The sequence below is a fragment of the Bombina bombina genome, chromosome 11 (genome assembly GCF_027579735.1).
Source record: "Bombina bombina isolate aBomBom1 chromosome 11, aBomBom1.pri, whole genome shotgun sequence".
NCBI classification, from domain to species: domain Eukaryota; kingdom Metazoa; phylum Chordata; class Amphibia; order Anura; family Bombinatoridae; genus Bombina; species Bombina bombina.
Window position 1 is genome coordinate 24,801,856 of NC_069509.1, and position 16,363 is coordinate 24,818,218.

The 16,363-nt window shown below is 49.4% G+C and overlaps 1 protein-coding gene across 1 annotated transcript in view; it reads left to right on the forward strand.

Moving 5' to 3' along the window:
- Positions 1-10,353: 10,353 nt before the first annotated feature.
- The window catches only part of LOC128641918 (uncharacterized), a 448,428-nt gene continuing 442,418 nt past the window's right edge, over positions 10,354-16,363 (forward strand). Inside the window, exon 1 of the mRNA XM_053694507.1 lies at positions 10,354-10,400. The gene's annotated coding sequence lies outside the window, so the exon portion shown is untranslated. The remainder of the gene's footprint in view (positions 10,401-16,363) is intronic.

Consider the following 16,363-nt stretch of genomic DNA (forward strand, 5'->3'; position numbering starts at 1 on the left):
TAGGTTACACGAATTCCTAAACTCCCTAAAAAGGGAGCGGTCTCCAGAGAATCTCTCAGGTGCAGAGACTAGTGGTTCAGGATGTGAATCAGGAGAAGGAGTCTTTGAAGAGAGCACCTCCCTGAGACAAGCTTTCAGAGCTTGATTTTCCACCTGGAGCTCATGAAAGGAATTAGTTAAAATCTCAATCCTGTCAGAGAGGCTTTGTATTTGGCCAGCAACCTGAGTAGGATCCATCTTGTAAATGTACAAACTGAGGTGTAAAACAGTAGAATTAAGGCAAACAGGTAAATCAACACACTCCTGTGTGATTATTTTTGGCTGGATTATTATGTAATAAACTGAGTTTAATTAACAACAGAATTAAGTAGAGTTTGCCTTCTAAGAATAAGTAAATACAAAACAGTTCCAGTATTAGGCAAAAGTCTAAGGATAATATTCACTTGAAATATGGTTACTTGTGTCACTGAATTAACCACAACAGAAAGCTTAAAGGGTTAACTCTGTGACTTGCTATTTGCCCAAGCTGCAGACTGTGTGTGGAAACATAAACAGATAACACACAGTAGTCTGGCAGGCAGAGAGTGAATATAACAGAAATATGCAGTAAGGTAAATTGTACTCACAGCTCCCATGCAGCACGGAAGGTACTAAACACACAGACCGCAGTAAGATAGCAGGCAGCTGGTAGTCCTGGTCTGGTCACAGGGGAGAGGAGTTTGTTTGTACCTGGAAAACCTCAGTGTGGTGAAAAGAAGGAGAAACTGAGGTAAGGAGGTTTGTCTGTGTGAGAGCCACGCTCTCGTCTGTAGCTGATGACGTCAGCAGGAAGCACAGTAGTTGAGATACTGACAGGAGCAAGCAGCGTTAGTGAGAGCTGAGAATTGGTCAGACGTAACAACAAGGAAATTCCTTAGGAGGTTGGTCTGCAATAATCCAGCAATGTGATGTCTGGGAGGCGGCCTTAAATAGGGGAGAATAGCCAGGCTTAAAGGAACAGCACAAGTATGTAATCATAAGCCACAACACCTTACACAGGCCCCCCCCTAGGAAACCACAGCGAGGTTTCAGGGTCGAGGGCGATCAGGGTACCTTCGGTGGAAAAGAGACAACAGGCGGGGGGCAGTGATGTTAGCGGCAGGCTCCCAAGTATCCTCCTCATGACTGTAACCCTTCCAGTGGATTAGATAGAACAACTTGCCCGAACGAATACGTGAATCAAGAATACTATGAACTTCGTATTGAACATCAGGCACAGTCCCATAAGTGGCATCACGGGAGGCAGCAGAGGGTGTATTGGAGGTACAGGGTTTGACCAAAGATATATGAAAGGTGGGATGCACCTTTACATTGGGAGGGAGTTGCAAGGTAACGGTGAGTGGATTTTTGATGGAAACAACAGGGTAAGGACCAATGAAGAGTTTTCCCAATTTCCTGCTGGGGTAATGTAGTTTAAGGTTCTTTGTAGATAACCATACCAACTGTCCGACCTTATATTCCGGAGGTTTCCTATGGCGGAGGTTGTAGTACTTTTGTTGAGAGGCTTGAGCGTCGAGAATATGAAGTCTCACCGAGGTGAAGATGCTGGAGATGTCGTTTACAAGGTCATTAACTTGGGGACTTTGGGTGTCAACTCTAGGGAGCAGGTTGAAACGTGGATGCAGTCCATAGTTTATAAAAAAGGGAGTGTAACCAGTGGAAGTGTTGACATGATTATTGTAAGCGAATTCAGCTAGGGGTAGGTAGGAAACCCAAGAATCCTGATGTTGAGAACAGAAGCAACGTAAGTATTGTTCTATCCACTGGTTTACACGCTCAGTCTGTCCGTTTGTTTGTGGGTGAAACGAGGTGCTCAATTTCTGATCCATATGTAAAGATTGACAGAGGTGTCTCCAAAATTTGGATGTAAATTGTGTTCCCCTGTCACTCAACACAGAGGTAGGTAGACCATGAAGGCGTACAATTTCCTTAATGAATAATTCAGAGGTGGCCTTAGAGGTGGGTACACCAGAAACCGGGATGAAATGTGCCATCTTTGAAAATAAGTCAGTAACTACATATATTGTAGTATGAGAATGAGATGGTGGAAGGTCCACAATAAAGTCCATTGAGAGGGAATGCCAAGGATGCTGAGGAACCGGGAGAGGTTGTAGTAAACCCATTGAGTGTTGACGGGAATGTTTGGAGGTAGCACAGATATCACATTGAGATATGTAAGTTTTCACTGAGTTGGATAAGGAGGGCCACCAATAGCTTCTGCTGATTAGATTCAGAGTTTTATCATTTCCCATATGACCGGCGAGTGGAGAGTCATGTGATAATTTAAATACATAGTATCTTAGAGATGGAGGTATGTAGAGTTTATCGTTCATGTAAAGTAGACCATCGTCTTGTCGAACTAGTAAGTTGATGGGTTTTGAAAGATCTGAAGACTGTGCATTCCTAATTTGTGTTTTAAGATCATCAGTAGAGTCAGTCAGTAAACCCAAGAAGCTATGTTTAGGGATAACGGTGGATGGAGTTCTGTTTATAGGAACCTTGGTATCCTTACGAGTGAGGGCATCAGCCTTTCCATTCCTTGCACCAGGTCTATAACACATAGTAAATTGGAACCTGGAGAAGTATAAACTCCATCGGAGTTGTCTGGAAGAAAGGGTTCTGTTGGATTGAAGGTACTGGAGGTTTTTATGATCTGTGTAGATGATTGTAGGGAATGAAGCTCCCTCTAGCAGATGACGCCACTGATCAAAGGAGGATTTAATCGCCAAAAGTTCCTTCTCTCCGACTGGGTAGTTCAACTCGGCCGGTTGCATAATTCTTGAGAAATATGCCACAGGATGTATGGGATCCTTGAAGGATTTTCTCTGTGAAAGTATAGCGCCTATGGCGTAATCGGATGCATCTACCTCCAAGATGAACTGTTTATTGAGATCAGGAAATTGAAGAATAGGAGCCGAGGAGAACTTAGACTTCAATAAATCAAAAACGGTTTGAGTAGCCTCTGTCCAATGGAAAGTGGAAGTGAGTTTGGTCAAGTCCGATAGTGGTTTTGTAATAGCAGCAAAACCGGGGATGAACTTCCGATAAAAATTGGAAAATCCCAAAAATCGTTTTTTATGAACGGGGAATAGGCCAGTCTTTTATTGCTTGAATTTTATTGTTTTCCATGCTAATACCATGAGGAGTGATATGGTAACCTAAAAATGTGATGTCTTGGGAATCGAAAATACATTTTTCTAATTTGGCGAACAACTGATGTTGTCGCAACCGTTCTAGAACGGTAGCCACATGAATTTTATGATCAACAAGGTTTTGGGAGAAAATTAAAATGTCATCCAAATAGACAACAACATAAGTATCCAAAATGTCTCTGAAGATGTCATTAATGAGGCACTGAAATGTAGCAGGTGCATTGCACAACCCGAATGGCATTACTGTATACTCAAACAGGCCATATCTGGTCCTGAAAGCAGTAAGCCATTCGTCACCTGCTCTTACTCTGACAAGATTGTATGCTCCCCTAAGATCCAACTTGGTGAAAATAGAGGAGCCACGTAGTCGTTCTATTAACTCGGGTATAAGGGGGAGTGGATACCTATTCTTGCGGGTACGTTTATTTAACTCCCTGTAATCCACGATCGGGCGAAGAGAACCATCTTTGTTTGTAACAAAAAAGATACCCGCTCCGGCGGGAGAGGTACTAGGTCTTATGAAACCCTTCCTCAAATTCTCATCAATGTAGGTTTTTAGGTGTTCAAGCTCGGGTTTGGAGAGCGGGTATATATGCCCAAAGGGTATAGAGACCCCTGGTAAGAGGTCAATGGGGCAATCGTAGGCCCTGTGGGGTGGTAGAGACTCTGCTTCTTTTTTGTTAAAAACATCAGAGTACTGATTATAGTGAAGAGGCAGGGTATTGTCACATACCTGAGAATGTGGAGCGTTGAACATACAACTGACCTGACTAGGTGGGGGAGTAAAATGTAAACTAAGGTTTTCCCAATTAATTACCGGTTTGTGAGTGTGTAACCAGTTTATGCCTAAAATGACATCAAACATGGGTGAATTTATAACGTCAAATGACAACTGGTCAACATAACCGGTAGGAGTGGTGATATGAACATTAGAAGTGTGATGTGTGACAGCAAGTAAAGTACCATCAATGACTTTAACTGAGACTGGTTTTTGCTTAGTGACAAGTGGTATTTTATTTTTTCTCACAAAACCCCAGTGCATGAAATTCCCATAAGAGCCAGTGTCGATGATAGCTGTGGCTTTAATCTTGTGTTGTTCCCACTGTAAAAGAAGAGAAACAGTTATGTAAGGGTTTGTGGTACGTGGTACGATAGGATCAAGATGGAGGATAGAATCCTTACCCATTTTTTGTTTATTAAGGACTGGGCATTCCTTAACCACATGTGCAGGGGATGCACAATACATGCGTACGTTTTGGTTCTTCCTCCTAGTCTTCTCTTGAGGACTTAGGGGACCCTTGATGAACCCGATATCCATGGGTTGTGTGAGCTCCTTGCTAACGTAGGTAGGTGAGGAGAGATATTTCTTAGTTGTGCTAGTCTTTTCAGAGCGTCTTTCTCTCAGACGTCTGTCAATACTGATTGATAGACTGTACAATTCTTCGAGGGTATCAGGTATGCCTGTACGAGACAGCTCGTCCTTTACCTCCTCAGATAGTCCCAATCTGAATTGTTTTTTTAGTGAGACATGGTTCCATTGAGAATCTGTGGCTGCAATCTTAAATTGTGTGATGTATGTCTCCACTGGGTACTTTAGTTGCCTTAGAGACCTGAGAGTATTCTCAGCAGAAACCTGCTTGAAGGGATCGTCATAAAGTACAGACATTTCAGAGAAAAACCCATCTAAAGAACCCAGGATATAAGACTGCTGTTCATAGAAGGAATCAACCCAAGCCCTGGGCTCCCCTCTAAGATAGGAGATTACTGTGAGGACTTTAACTCTATCCGTGGGATAAGTTTTTGGCTTTAGTTCAAACATTAGGTTACACGAATTCCTAAACTCCCTAAAAAGGGAGCGGTCTCCAGAGAATCTCTCAGGTGCAGAGACTAGTGGTTCAGGATGTGAATCAGGAGAAGGAGTCTTTGAAGAGAGCACCTCCCTGAGACAAGCTTTCAGAGCTTGATTTTCCACCTGGAGCTCATGAAAGGAATTAGTTAAAATCTCAATCCTGTCAGAGAGGCTTTGTATTTGGCCAGCAACCTGAGTAGGATCCATCTTGTAAATGTACAAACTGAGGTGTAAAACAGTAGAATTAAGGCAAACAGGTAAATCAACACACTCCTGTGTGATTATTTTTGGCTGAATTATTATGTAATAAACTGAGTTTAATTAACAACAGAATTAAGTAGAGTTTGCCTTCTAAGAATAAGTAAATACAAAACAGTTCCAGTATTAGGCAAAAGTCTAAGGATAATATTCACTTGAAATATGGTTACTTGTGTCACTGAATTAACCACAACAGAAAGCTTAAAGGGTTAACTCTGTGACTTGCTATTTGCCCAAGCTGCAGACTGTGTGTGGAAACATAAACAGATAACACACAGTAGTCTGGCAGGCAGAGAGTGAATATAACAGAAATATGCAGTAAGGTAAATTGTACTCACAGCTCCCATGCAGCACGGAAGGTACTAAACACACAGACCGCAGTAAGATAGCAGGCAGCTGGTAGTCCTGGTCTGGTCACAGGGGAGAGGAGTTTGTTTGTACCTGGAAAACCTCAGTGTGGTGAAAAGAAGGAGAAACTAAGGTAAGGAGGTTTGTCTGTGTGAGAGCCACGCTCTCGTCTGTAGCTGATGACGTCAGCAGGAAGCACAGTAGTTGAGATACTGACAGGAGCAAGCAGCGTTAGTGAGAGCTGAGAATTGGTCAGACGTAACAACAAGGAAATTCCTTAGGAGGTTGGTCTGCAATAATCCAGCAATGTGATGTCTGGGAGGCGGCCTTAAATAGGGGAGAATAGCCAGGCTTAAAGGAACAGCACAAGTAAGTAATCATAAGCCACAACACCTTACACGGCCAGTGCTCCGCACTCCAAGCTCCTTCAAAGTAAGCCCCATACCCGGATGCTCCTGCAGCGTCCGTGAACAGATGTAGCGCTTGAGTAGAGATCGGATCCCCTCGCCACATGCAGACGCCGTTAAAGTCCTGGAGAAACCTCTCCCAGACCTGCAAATCCGCCACGAGGTCCCTCGTGATGCGAATGCGCGATGCCGGGGCCCTACCTCCGCCCAGACACTGCTCAAGCCGCTTGCTGAACACCCTACCCCACGGGATAACTCTCCCCGCAAAGTTAAGGAGGCCAAGGAGCGATTGCAGCTCCCGCAGCGAACATGTCTGTGTTGCAACCATGGCCCGTACAGCCGCCAACATCTTGGCGACCTTCTCTTTAGGCAACCTACATTCACCTGCCACCGAATCAATCTCGATGCCTAGGAACGTCAAGCACGTGCACTGCCCCTCCGTCTTATCCTCTGCCAGAGGAACCCCAAACCTGGCCATCATGAACCTCATGACTTTCATTAACGAAGCACATTCTTGCAAGTTGGCCGCCCCTACCAGGAGAAAGTCATCCAAGTAGTGCGCAACTCTATCACTACCAGCCACCGAGACCACCGCCCAGTGCAGGAAAGTACTGAATGCTTCAAAGTACGCGCAGGATATCGAACAGCCCATGGGCAGGCAACGGTCGACATAATAACCCCCTTCAAACCAACACCCCATCAGCCCGAAGGATGATGGGTGAATCGGGAGAAGCCTAAACGCGGATTCTATGTCTAATTTCGCCATTAATGCTCCCAGACCCTGTTCTCTAACCAGAGCCAGTGCGTCGTCAAACGACTGGTAACGGACCGAACTCAATTCCTCCGGAATAGCGTCGTTCACCGACCGCCCTTTCGGATAAGAGAGGTGCTGTATGAGCCTGAACTTACCTGTCTCCTTCTTGGGGACCACCCCTAGCGGGGAGACAACTAAATCCGGTATTGGCAATTCCCTAAAAGGGCCTGCAACCCTACCCAAGGCCACTTCTTTGCCCAGCTTCTCCCTGACTGCCTCAGGGTATTGGGAAGCCGATTTCAGGTTTTTCCTGTCACGGGCTCCCCACACCTATCTGGGTACCTACGCAGCCACTTACAAATGACCTGGACCCTAAGTGGTGAATCCGCCCTTAGTCCCAGCGCCTCCTTTGCCCCCAAACCGATCAGTTTGGGTATCTCGCTTTTTGGAGCAATCAGCTCCGGGGTGTTGCCCGCTGCAGAACTTGCAGACGTGCTTGAACGTGCACGAAGTGCCCCGCTCGCACGCTTTGTCCTAATACCGCCAGCATACACCCCCTTGTCGCCGTCGAAAGCACAAAGCCTGCCTACCCCCGGGTGATGCCGCCGTGGCGCCCCCTTGCGCACTCCTCTCCGCATCAAGATGCGCCCAGAGGTGCAAATCCATCGTACCAAAATCAAGCAGTGGGTTGCCCACTTTCTTTTTCCGATACAACATATCATACTCTCTCCAAGCACCATCGGCAAACTTTCTGTGTATTGCGTCGATGGTGTCAACGTACTTAAAGAGGGCAGTCCCCTGATCGGGAAACCTCTCCAAGTAGCAAGTGGCATAGACCCGGAAACACCGATGCCACTCCTCAAGGGTATCAGGCCGCCTAAATTTTTTAGGGCCCATACCATCCTCTGCCATCTCCTTAAACTTAAGAGCCTCTGCAGACAGCTCAAACATATTTACATACTTACCGTCCTGGATACGTTTCACAGTCTTAGATTTAAGGTGTGCATGCAAACTGTGTACCTGGCACGAATAAGTATCCCCGTGTACTGCTGCCTTTCTGTTCACCGCCTGTGGTGACCCCCCAGCAACCCCTAAGAGTTGAGATGACTGCGCCCCACTACTGGCATCGCCATCCCCGTGATTGCCCCTACTCATCTTTCTCAACATTCTATACATCCTCCTATGCCCTTTCGTGTGCAAACCCAGGGACCCATCTATCTCAGATCCTGAACCTGACCCACTAGAGCTGGAAGAATTACACCGCCCCCTAGGTAAACCAAGTTGCATCTCACCAGAGAAAGCGCCCGATGTGGCTTGGCCCTGTCCAGAAGCACTGCTGACTCCTCTAGGCACGAGAGGTCCTGAACTCTGAGTCGCCATGTCCCTGCTGGATGAGGATGTCCTGGGTACCTGCAAAATAGAAGCCAAGAGGGGAGTACCTCGGGAAGGGCCAGCCATCTCTTCCCTATCCCCCATTTCCTCAAATTCTAGATAACCTTCCCGGTCACTATCACTCACACCACATGCCGCACTCACATCATCATCCGTACTGGTGGCCAACCCGCTAGTTGAATCCTCTTGAAATCTCACGGTCCTACTCCGACCCTGAGACTTCGATCCCCTAGCCTGTCTCACCTGCCCCCTCCCGGGGCTCTCTAAACCTTCCCCAGGGCCTACGCTAATACTAGCATGCCCCCTCTTGACAGCCCCCCTTGTGGCTATTTGCTCTGAACGTGCCGGTGAGGTCCTGCTGGGCGTCATTATACCCTGCAGGCCTTGTGCCTGGGGCTCCGCTACTGCGGCATCGCCCCTTGAGTTGTGTGCCAGGATGGCCCCCTTATTTGCGGTCTTGGCCGCGGGGGCCTTCCCTTTACTTTGGGCCGCGGCACGTGCGGGGGCCGCCTTAGCTTTGCCCCCTCCTAACGTAGGCCGCGAGTGCGAGGAGGGTGCCCTGTCGGCATCCCCCCCCCTTATTACTGGGACCAGCTGCGGCTCTTGTGCGCACACCCTGCTGCGACACCCCCGGAGTGCCCTCCGGGGGGCCCTGCCGTCCCGCTGCCACATTCACAGTTGCCCCATGACTCCTCATTTCTGCCCCTCTTTCTGGCCCACCATGCGCCCCCCCAGCCTCCTGGGCCCCATCCGGCTTGCCCCCAAGAGCGGGTCCCCCCCCCCGAGGTGCTCCCTTCTTACCTTCGGAGCCTGGGGGGAACGATCCGCTCTGCTCGCTGTCCAGATTGCGACTGCCGCGAGCGGAAATGACGTCACCGGAAGTGACGTAAGGACGCGCGACGCCGCCGGAAGTCGACACGGCGGCCATTTTAGATGCCACGAGGGACGAACCAGAGGCCTGTACAGCACTGTAGGCCGAAGCCTGGGCCTGAAGTACCGCCGGACCCGACGACGCACCCGCGAGGACCGACGCCAAGGACTGGAGGAGGGCCACCGCCGCCGCCACCGATTCCCCGGAGAGGACCACCGCCGCGGGTAAGGCTGCACTGCTCCCACTACCCGCGCCAACGACACTCTCCCCAGAGGTGCACGCACCCCCTAAAGCCTCTCTGGGCGCTGCCACTACAGGCCCCTGCCTAAGGCCGACACCGGAACCCCCAGGTGTATTACCGGGACCCCTGGAGCCGAAACCGGAGCTCCCCTGGGACCCCCTAGGCCCTAACACCGAGCCGCCTAGCGCTCCTACTCGCCCCTCGGGACCTACATCCCCTGGGGGCCTACACTCTGCACCGACCGGCTGATAAGCCGGACCGGGGCCAACATCCCCTTCTAAATTCTCCCGTGCAGGAGAAGAGAACAACACTGGGCTACCCCCCCCCCAAGGGAGAAACGGGCAGACACAGCCCAGACCCATGGCCCAGACCCACCGTGACTGTTCCAGATGGGGATGGTGCGACCCAGTCCACGTCCTCTAACTCCATTTCTTCCCATTCTCCAGATTCGCCTTCCATTGGAAAATGCTGCAAACTGCTAAGCTGAAAGATCTTCTGGGCGTCCACAGGAACAAAGAGGAAGTAGAATCCCTGTACATCCTTCTTATAAGGTTAGTAAACCCCTCCCAACACAATGCAACATTGTAACTAATACACACACACAGCAGCACTCACTCCTCCAGGCCTTAACCCTTAGCTACGCTCCGGGCTATTTGCCCTGCACTTTCTGAATCACATAATAAATGGAAACTTGTTGCATATTTTTGTTCGTCGGGAAGAGATTAACACAATCTTATTTGTGGTTTTCTGTTAAGGTTTTGCTGATATTTAGAATAATCTGCATAAGTTAAACATTGAGTCGCTCTGTCTCATACTCTCACTGCATTTGATAAACATTAGATGGGCATTTTGCTGGATTGGATTGCAGACCATGCAGGGTCCCAGCTGATGCATAAACAGCTCAGCAGGAGAAGCAATATAATAAGGGTGTGAGTCAGTCAGTGCTTCAGAATGAAAGTGAAACTGTCACACGTTACCTCCCTCTGTGACTGTTAGAAATAATTTACAGGAAATATTACAGATCTTACTGCAGATGCAAAGAGAACGATCTGTGAGCAGGAGACAGAGCTGAGAGTGAAAAATCACAAGGTGGGTGCAGCAAAAATAACCAAGAACACAAGAACTGAGGGCACACACTGAGAGCAGAAGAGAGAACTGAGGGCACACACTGAGAGTACAAGAGAGAACTGAGGGCACACACTGAGAGCAGAAGAGAGAACTGAGGGCACACACTGAGAGCAGAAGAGAGAACTGAGGGCACACACTGAGAGTACAAGAGAGAACTGAGGGCACACACTGAGAGCATAAGAGAGAACTGAGGGCACACACTGAGAGCAGAAGAGAGAACTGAGGGCACACACTGAGAGTACAAGAGAGAACTGAGGGCACACATTGAGAGCAGAAGAGAGAACTGAGGGCACACACTGAGAGCAGAAGAGAGAACTGAGGGCACACACTGAGAGTACAAGAGAGAACTGAGGGCACACACTGAGAGTACAAGAGAGAACTGAGGGCACACATTGAGAGCAGAAGAGAGAACTGAGGGCACACACTGAGAGCAGAAGAGAGAACTGAGGGCACACACTGAGAGTACAAGAGAGAACTGAGGGCACACACTGAGAGCATAAGAGAGAACTGAGGGCACACACTGAGAGCAGAAGAGAGAACTGAGGGCACACACTGAGAGTACAAGAGAGAACTGAGGGCACACATTGAGAGCAGAAGAGAGAACTGAGGGCACACACTGAGAGCAGAAGAGAGAACTGAGGGCACACACTGAGAGTACAAGAGAGAACTGAGGGCACACACTGAGAGCAGAAGAGAGAACTGAGGGCACACACTGAGAGCAGAAGAGAGAACTGAGGGCACACACTGAGAGTACAAGAGAGAACTGAGGGCACACTCTGAGAGTACAAGAGAGAACTGAGGGCACACACTGGGAGCACAAGAGAGAACTGAGGGCACACTCTGAGAGTACAAGAGAGAACTGAGGGCACACACTGAGAGCACAAGAGAGAACTGAGGGCACACACTGGGAGCACAAGAAAGAACTGAGGGCACACTCTGAGAGTACAAGAGAGAACTGAGGGCACACACTGGGAGCACAAGAGAGAACTGAGGGCACACACTAAGAGTACAAGAGAGAACTGAGGGCACACACTGGGAGCACAAGAGAGAACTGATGGCACACACTGGGAGCACAAGAGAGAACTGAGGGCACACACTGGGAGCACAAGAGAGAACTGAGGGCACACACTGAGAGTACAAGAGAGAACTGAGGGCACACACTGAGAGTACAAGAGAGAACTGAGGGCACACACTGAGAGTACAAGAGAGAACTGAGGGCACACACTGAGAGTACAAGAGAGAACTGAGGGCACACACTGAGAGTACAAGAGAGAACTGAGGGCACACACTGAGAGTACAAGAGAGAACTGAGGGCACACACTGAGAGTACAAGAGAGAACTGAAGACACACACTGGGAGCACAAGAGAGAACTGAGGGCACACACTGAGAGTACAAGAGAGAACTGAAGACACACACTGGGAGCACAAGAGAGAACTGAGGGCACACACTGAGAGTACAAGAGAGAACTGAGGGCACACACTGGGAGCACAAGAGAGAACTGAGGGCACACACTGAGAGTACAAGAGAGAACTGAGGGCACACACTGAGAGTACAAGAGAGAACTGAGGGCACACACTGAGAGTACAAGAGAGAACTGAGGGCACACACTGAGAGTACAAGAGAGAACTGAAGGCACACACTAGGAGCACAAGAGAGAACTGAGGGCACACACTGAGAGCACAAGAGAGAACTGAGGGCACACACTGGGAGCACAAGAGAGAACTGAGGGCACACACTGGGAGCACAAGAGAGAACTGAGGGCACACACTGAGAGTACAAGAGAGAACTGAAGACACACACTGGGAGCACAAGAGAGAACTGAGGGCACACACTGAGAGTACAAGAGAGAACTGAGGGCACACACTGGGAGCACAAGAGATAACTGAGGGCACACACTGAGAGTACAAGAGAGAACTGAGGGCACACACTGAGAGTACAAGAGAGAACTGAGGGCACACACTGAGAGTACAAGAGAGAACTGAGGGCACACACTGAGAGTACAAGAGAGAACTGAGGGCACACACTAGGAGCACAAGAGAGAACTGAGGGCACACACTGAGAGCACAAGAGAGAACTGAAGGTACACACTGGGAGCACAAGAGAGAACTGAGGGCACACACAGAGTACAAGAGAGAACTGAGGGCACACACTGGGAGCACAAGAGAGAACTGAGGGCACACACTGGGAGCACAAGAGAGAACTGAGGGCACACTCTGAGAGTACAAGAGAGAACTGAGGGCACACACTGAGAGCAGAAGAGAGAACTGAGGGCACACACTGAGAGTACAAGAGAGAACTGAGGGCACACACTGAGAGTACAAGAGAGAACTGAGGGCACACACTGAGAGTACAAGAGAGAACTGAGGGCACACACTGAGAGTACAAGAGAGAACTGAGGGCACACACTAGGAGCACAAGAGAGAACTGAGGGCACACACTAAGAGTACAAGAGAGAACTGAGGGCACACACTGGGAGCACAAGAGAGAGCTGAGGGCACACACTGAGAGCACAAGAGAGAACTGAGGGCACACACTGGGAGCACAAGAGAAAACTGAGGGCACACTCTGAGAGTACAAGAGAGAACTGAGGGCACACACTGGGAGCACAAGAGAGAACTGAGGGCACTCACTGAGAGTACAAGAGAGAACTGAGGGCACACACTTTGAGTACAAGAGAGAACTGAGGGCACACACTGGGAGCACAAGAGAGAAATGATGGCACACACTGGGCACACACTGGGAGCACAGGAGAGAACTGAGGGCACACACTGAGAGCACAGGAGAGAACTGAGGGCACACACTGAGAGTACAAGAGAGAACTGAGGGCACACACTGGGAGCACAAGAGAGAACTGAGGGCACACACTGAGAGTACAAGAGAGAACTGAGGGCACACACTGAGAGTACAAGAGAGAACTGAGGGCACACACTGAGAGTACAAGAGAGAACTGAGGGCACACACTGAGAGTACAAGAGAAAACTGAGGGCACACTCTGAGAGTACAAAAGAGAACTGAGGGCACACACTGAGAGCACAAGAGAGAACTGAGGGCACACACTGGGAGCACAAGAGAGAAATGAGGGCACACACTGAGTACAAGAGAGAACTGAGGGCACACACTGAGAGTACAAGAGAGAACTGAGGGCACACACTGAGAGTACAAAAGAGAACTGAGGGAACACTGGGAGCACAAGAGAGAACTGAGGGCACACACTGAGAGTACAAGAGAGAACTGAGGGCACACACTGAGAGTACAAGAGAGAACTGAGGGAACACTGGGAGCACAAGAGAGAACTGAGGGCACACACTGAGAGTACAAGAGAGAACTGAGGGCACACACTGAGAGTACAAGAGAGAACTGAGGGCACACACTGAGAGCACAAGAGAGAACTGAGGGCACACACTGAGAGTACAAGAGAAAACTGAGGGCACACACTGAGAGTACAAGAGAGAACTGAGGGCACACACTGAGAGCACAAGAGAGAACTGAGGGCAAACACTTTGAGCACAAGAGAGAAATGAGGGCACACACTGAGTACAAGAGAGAACTGAGGGCACACACTGAGAGTACAAGAGAGAACTGAGGGCACACACTGAGAGTACAAGAGAGAACTGAGGGAACACGGAGCACAAGAGAGAACTGAGGGCACACACTGAGAGTACAAGAGAGAACTGAGGGCACACACTGAGAGCATAAGAGAGAACTGAGGGCACACACTGAGAGCAGAAGAGAGAACTGAGGGCACACACTGAGAGTACAAGAGAGAACTGAGGGCACACATTGAGAGCAGAAGAGAGAACTGAGGGCACACACTGAGAGCAGAAGAGAGAACTGAGGGCACACACTGAGAGTACAAGAGAGAACTGAGGGCACACACTGAGAGCAGAAGAGAGAACTGAGGGCACACACTGAGAGCAGAAGAGAGAACTGAGGGCACACACTGAGAGTACAAGAGAGAACTGAGGGCACACTCTGAGTGTACAAGAGAGAACTGAGGGCACACACTGGGAGCACAAGAGAGAACTGAGGGCACACTCTGAGAGTACAAGAGAGAACTGAGGGCACACACTGAGAGCACAAGAGAGAACTGAGGGCACACACTGGGAGCACAAGAGAGAACTGAGGGCACACTCTGAGAGTACAAGAGAGAACTGAGGGCACACACTGGGAGCACAAGAGAGAACTGAGGGCACACACTGAGAGTACAAGAGAGAACTGAGGGCACACACTGGGAGCACAAGAGAGAACTGATGGCACACACTGGGAGCACAAGAGAGAACTGAGGGCACACACTGGGAGCACAAGAGAGAACTGAGGGCACACACTGAGAGTACAAGAGAGAACTGAGGGCACACACTGAGAGTACAAGAGAGAACTGAGGGCACACACTGAGAGTACAAGAGAGAACTGAGGGCACACACTGAGAGTACAAGAGAGAACTGAGGGCACACACTGAGAGTACAAGAGAGAACTGAGGGCACACACTGAGAGTACAAGAGAGAACTGAGGGCACACACTGAGAGTACAAGAGAGAACTGAAGACACACACTGGGAGCACAAGAGAGAACTGAGGGCACACACTGAGAGTACAAGAGAGAACTGAAGACACACACTGGGAGCACAAGAGAAAACTGAGGGCACACACTGAGAGTACAAGAGAGAACTGAGGGCACACACTGGGAGCACAAGAGAGAACTGAGGGCACACACTGAGAGTACAAGAGAGAACTGAGGGCACACACTGAGAGTACAAGAGAGAACTGAGGGCACACACTGAGAGTACAAGAGAGAACTGAGGGCACACACTGAGAGTACAAGAGAGAACTGAAGGCACACACTAGGAGCACAAGAGAGAACTGAGGGCACACACTGAGAGCACAAGAGAGAACTGAGGGCACACACTGGGAGCACAAGAGAGAACTGAGGGCACACACTGGGAGCACAAGAGAGAACTGAGGGCACACACTGAGAGTACAAGAGAGAACTGAAGACACACACTGGGAGCACAAGAGAGAACTGAGGGCACACACTGAGAGTACAAGAGAGAACTGAGGGCACACACTGGGAGCACAAGAGAGAACTGAGGGCACACACTGAGAGTACAAGAGAGAACTGAGGGCACACACTGAGAGTACAAGAGAGAACTGAGGGCACACACTGAGAGTACAAGAGAGAACTGAGGGCACACACTGAGAGTACAAGAGAGAACTGAGGGCACACACTAGGAGCACAAGAGAGAACTGAGGGCACACACTGAGAGCACAAGAGAGAACTGAAGGTACACACTGGGAGCACAAGAGAGAACTGAGGGCACACACAGAGTACAAGAGAGAACTGAGGGCACACACTGGGAGCACAAGAGAGAACTGAGGGCACACACTGGGAGCACAAGAGAGAACTGAGGGCACACTCTGAGAGTACAAGAGAGAACTGAGGGCACACACTGAGAGCAGAAGAGAGAACTGAGGGCACACACTGAGAGTACAAGAGAGAACTGAGGGCACACACTGAGAGTACAAGAGAGAACTGAGGGCACACACTGAGAGTACAAGAGAGAACTGAGGGCACACACTGAGAGTACAAGAGAGAACTGAGGGCACACACTAGGAGCACAAGAGAGAACTGAGGGCACACACTAAGAGTACAAGAGAGAACTGAGGGCACACACTGGGAGCACAAGAGAGAACTGAGGGCACACACTGAGAGGACAAGAGAGAACTGAGGGCACACACTGGGAGCACAAGAGAGAACTGAGGGCACACTCTGAGAGTACAAGAGAGAACTGAGGGCACACACTGGGAGCACAAGAGAGAACTGAGGGCACTCACTGAGAGTACAAGAGAGAACTGAGGGCACACACTTTGAGTACAAGAGAGAACTGAGGGCACACACTGGGAGCACAAGAGAGAAATGATGGCACACAC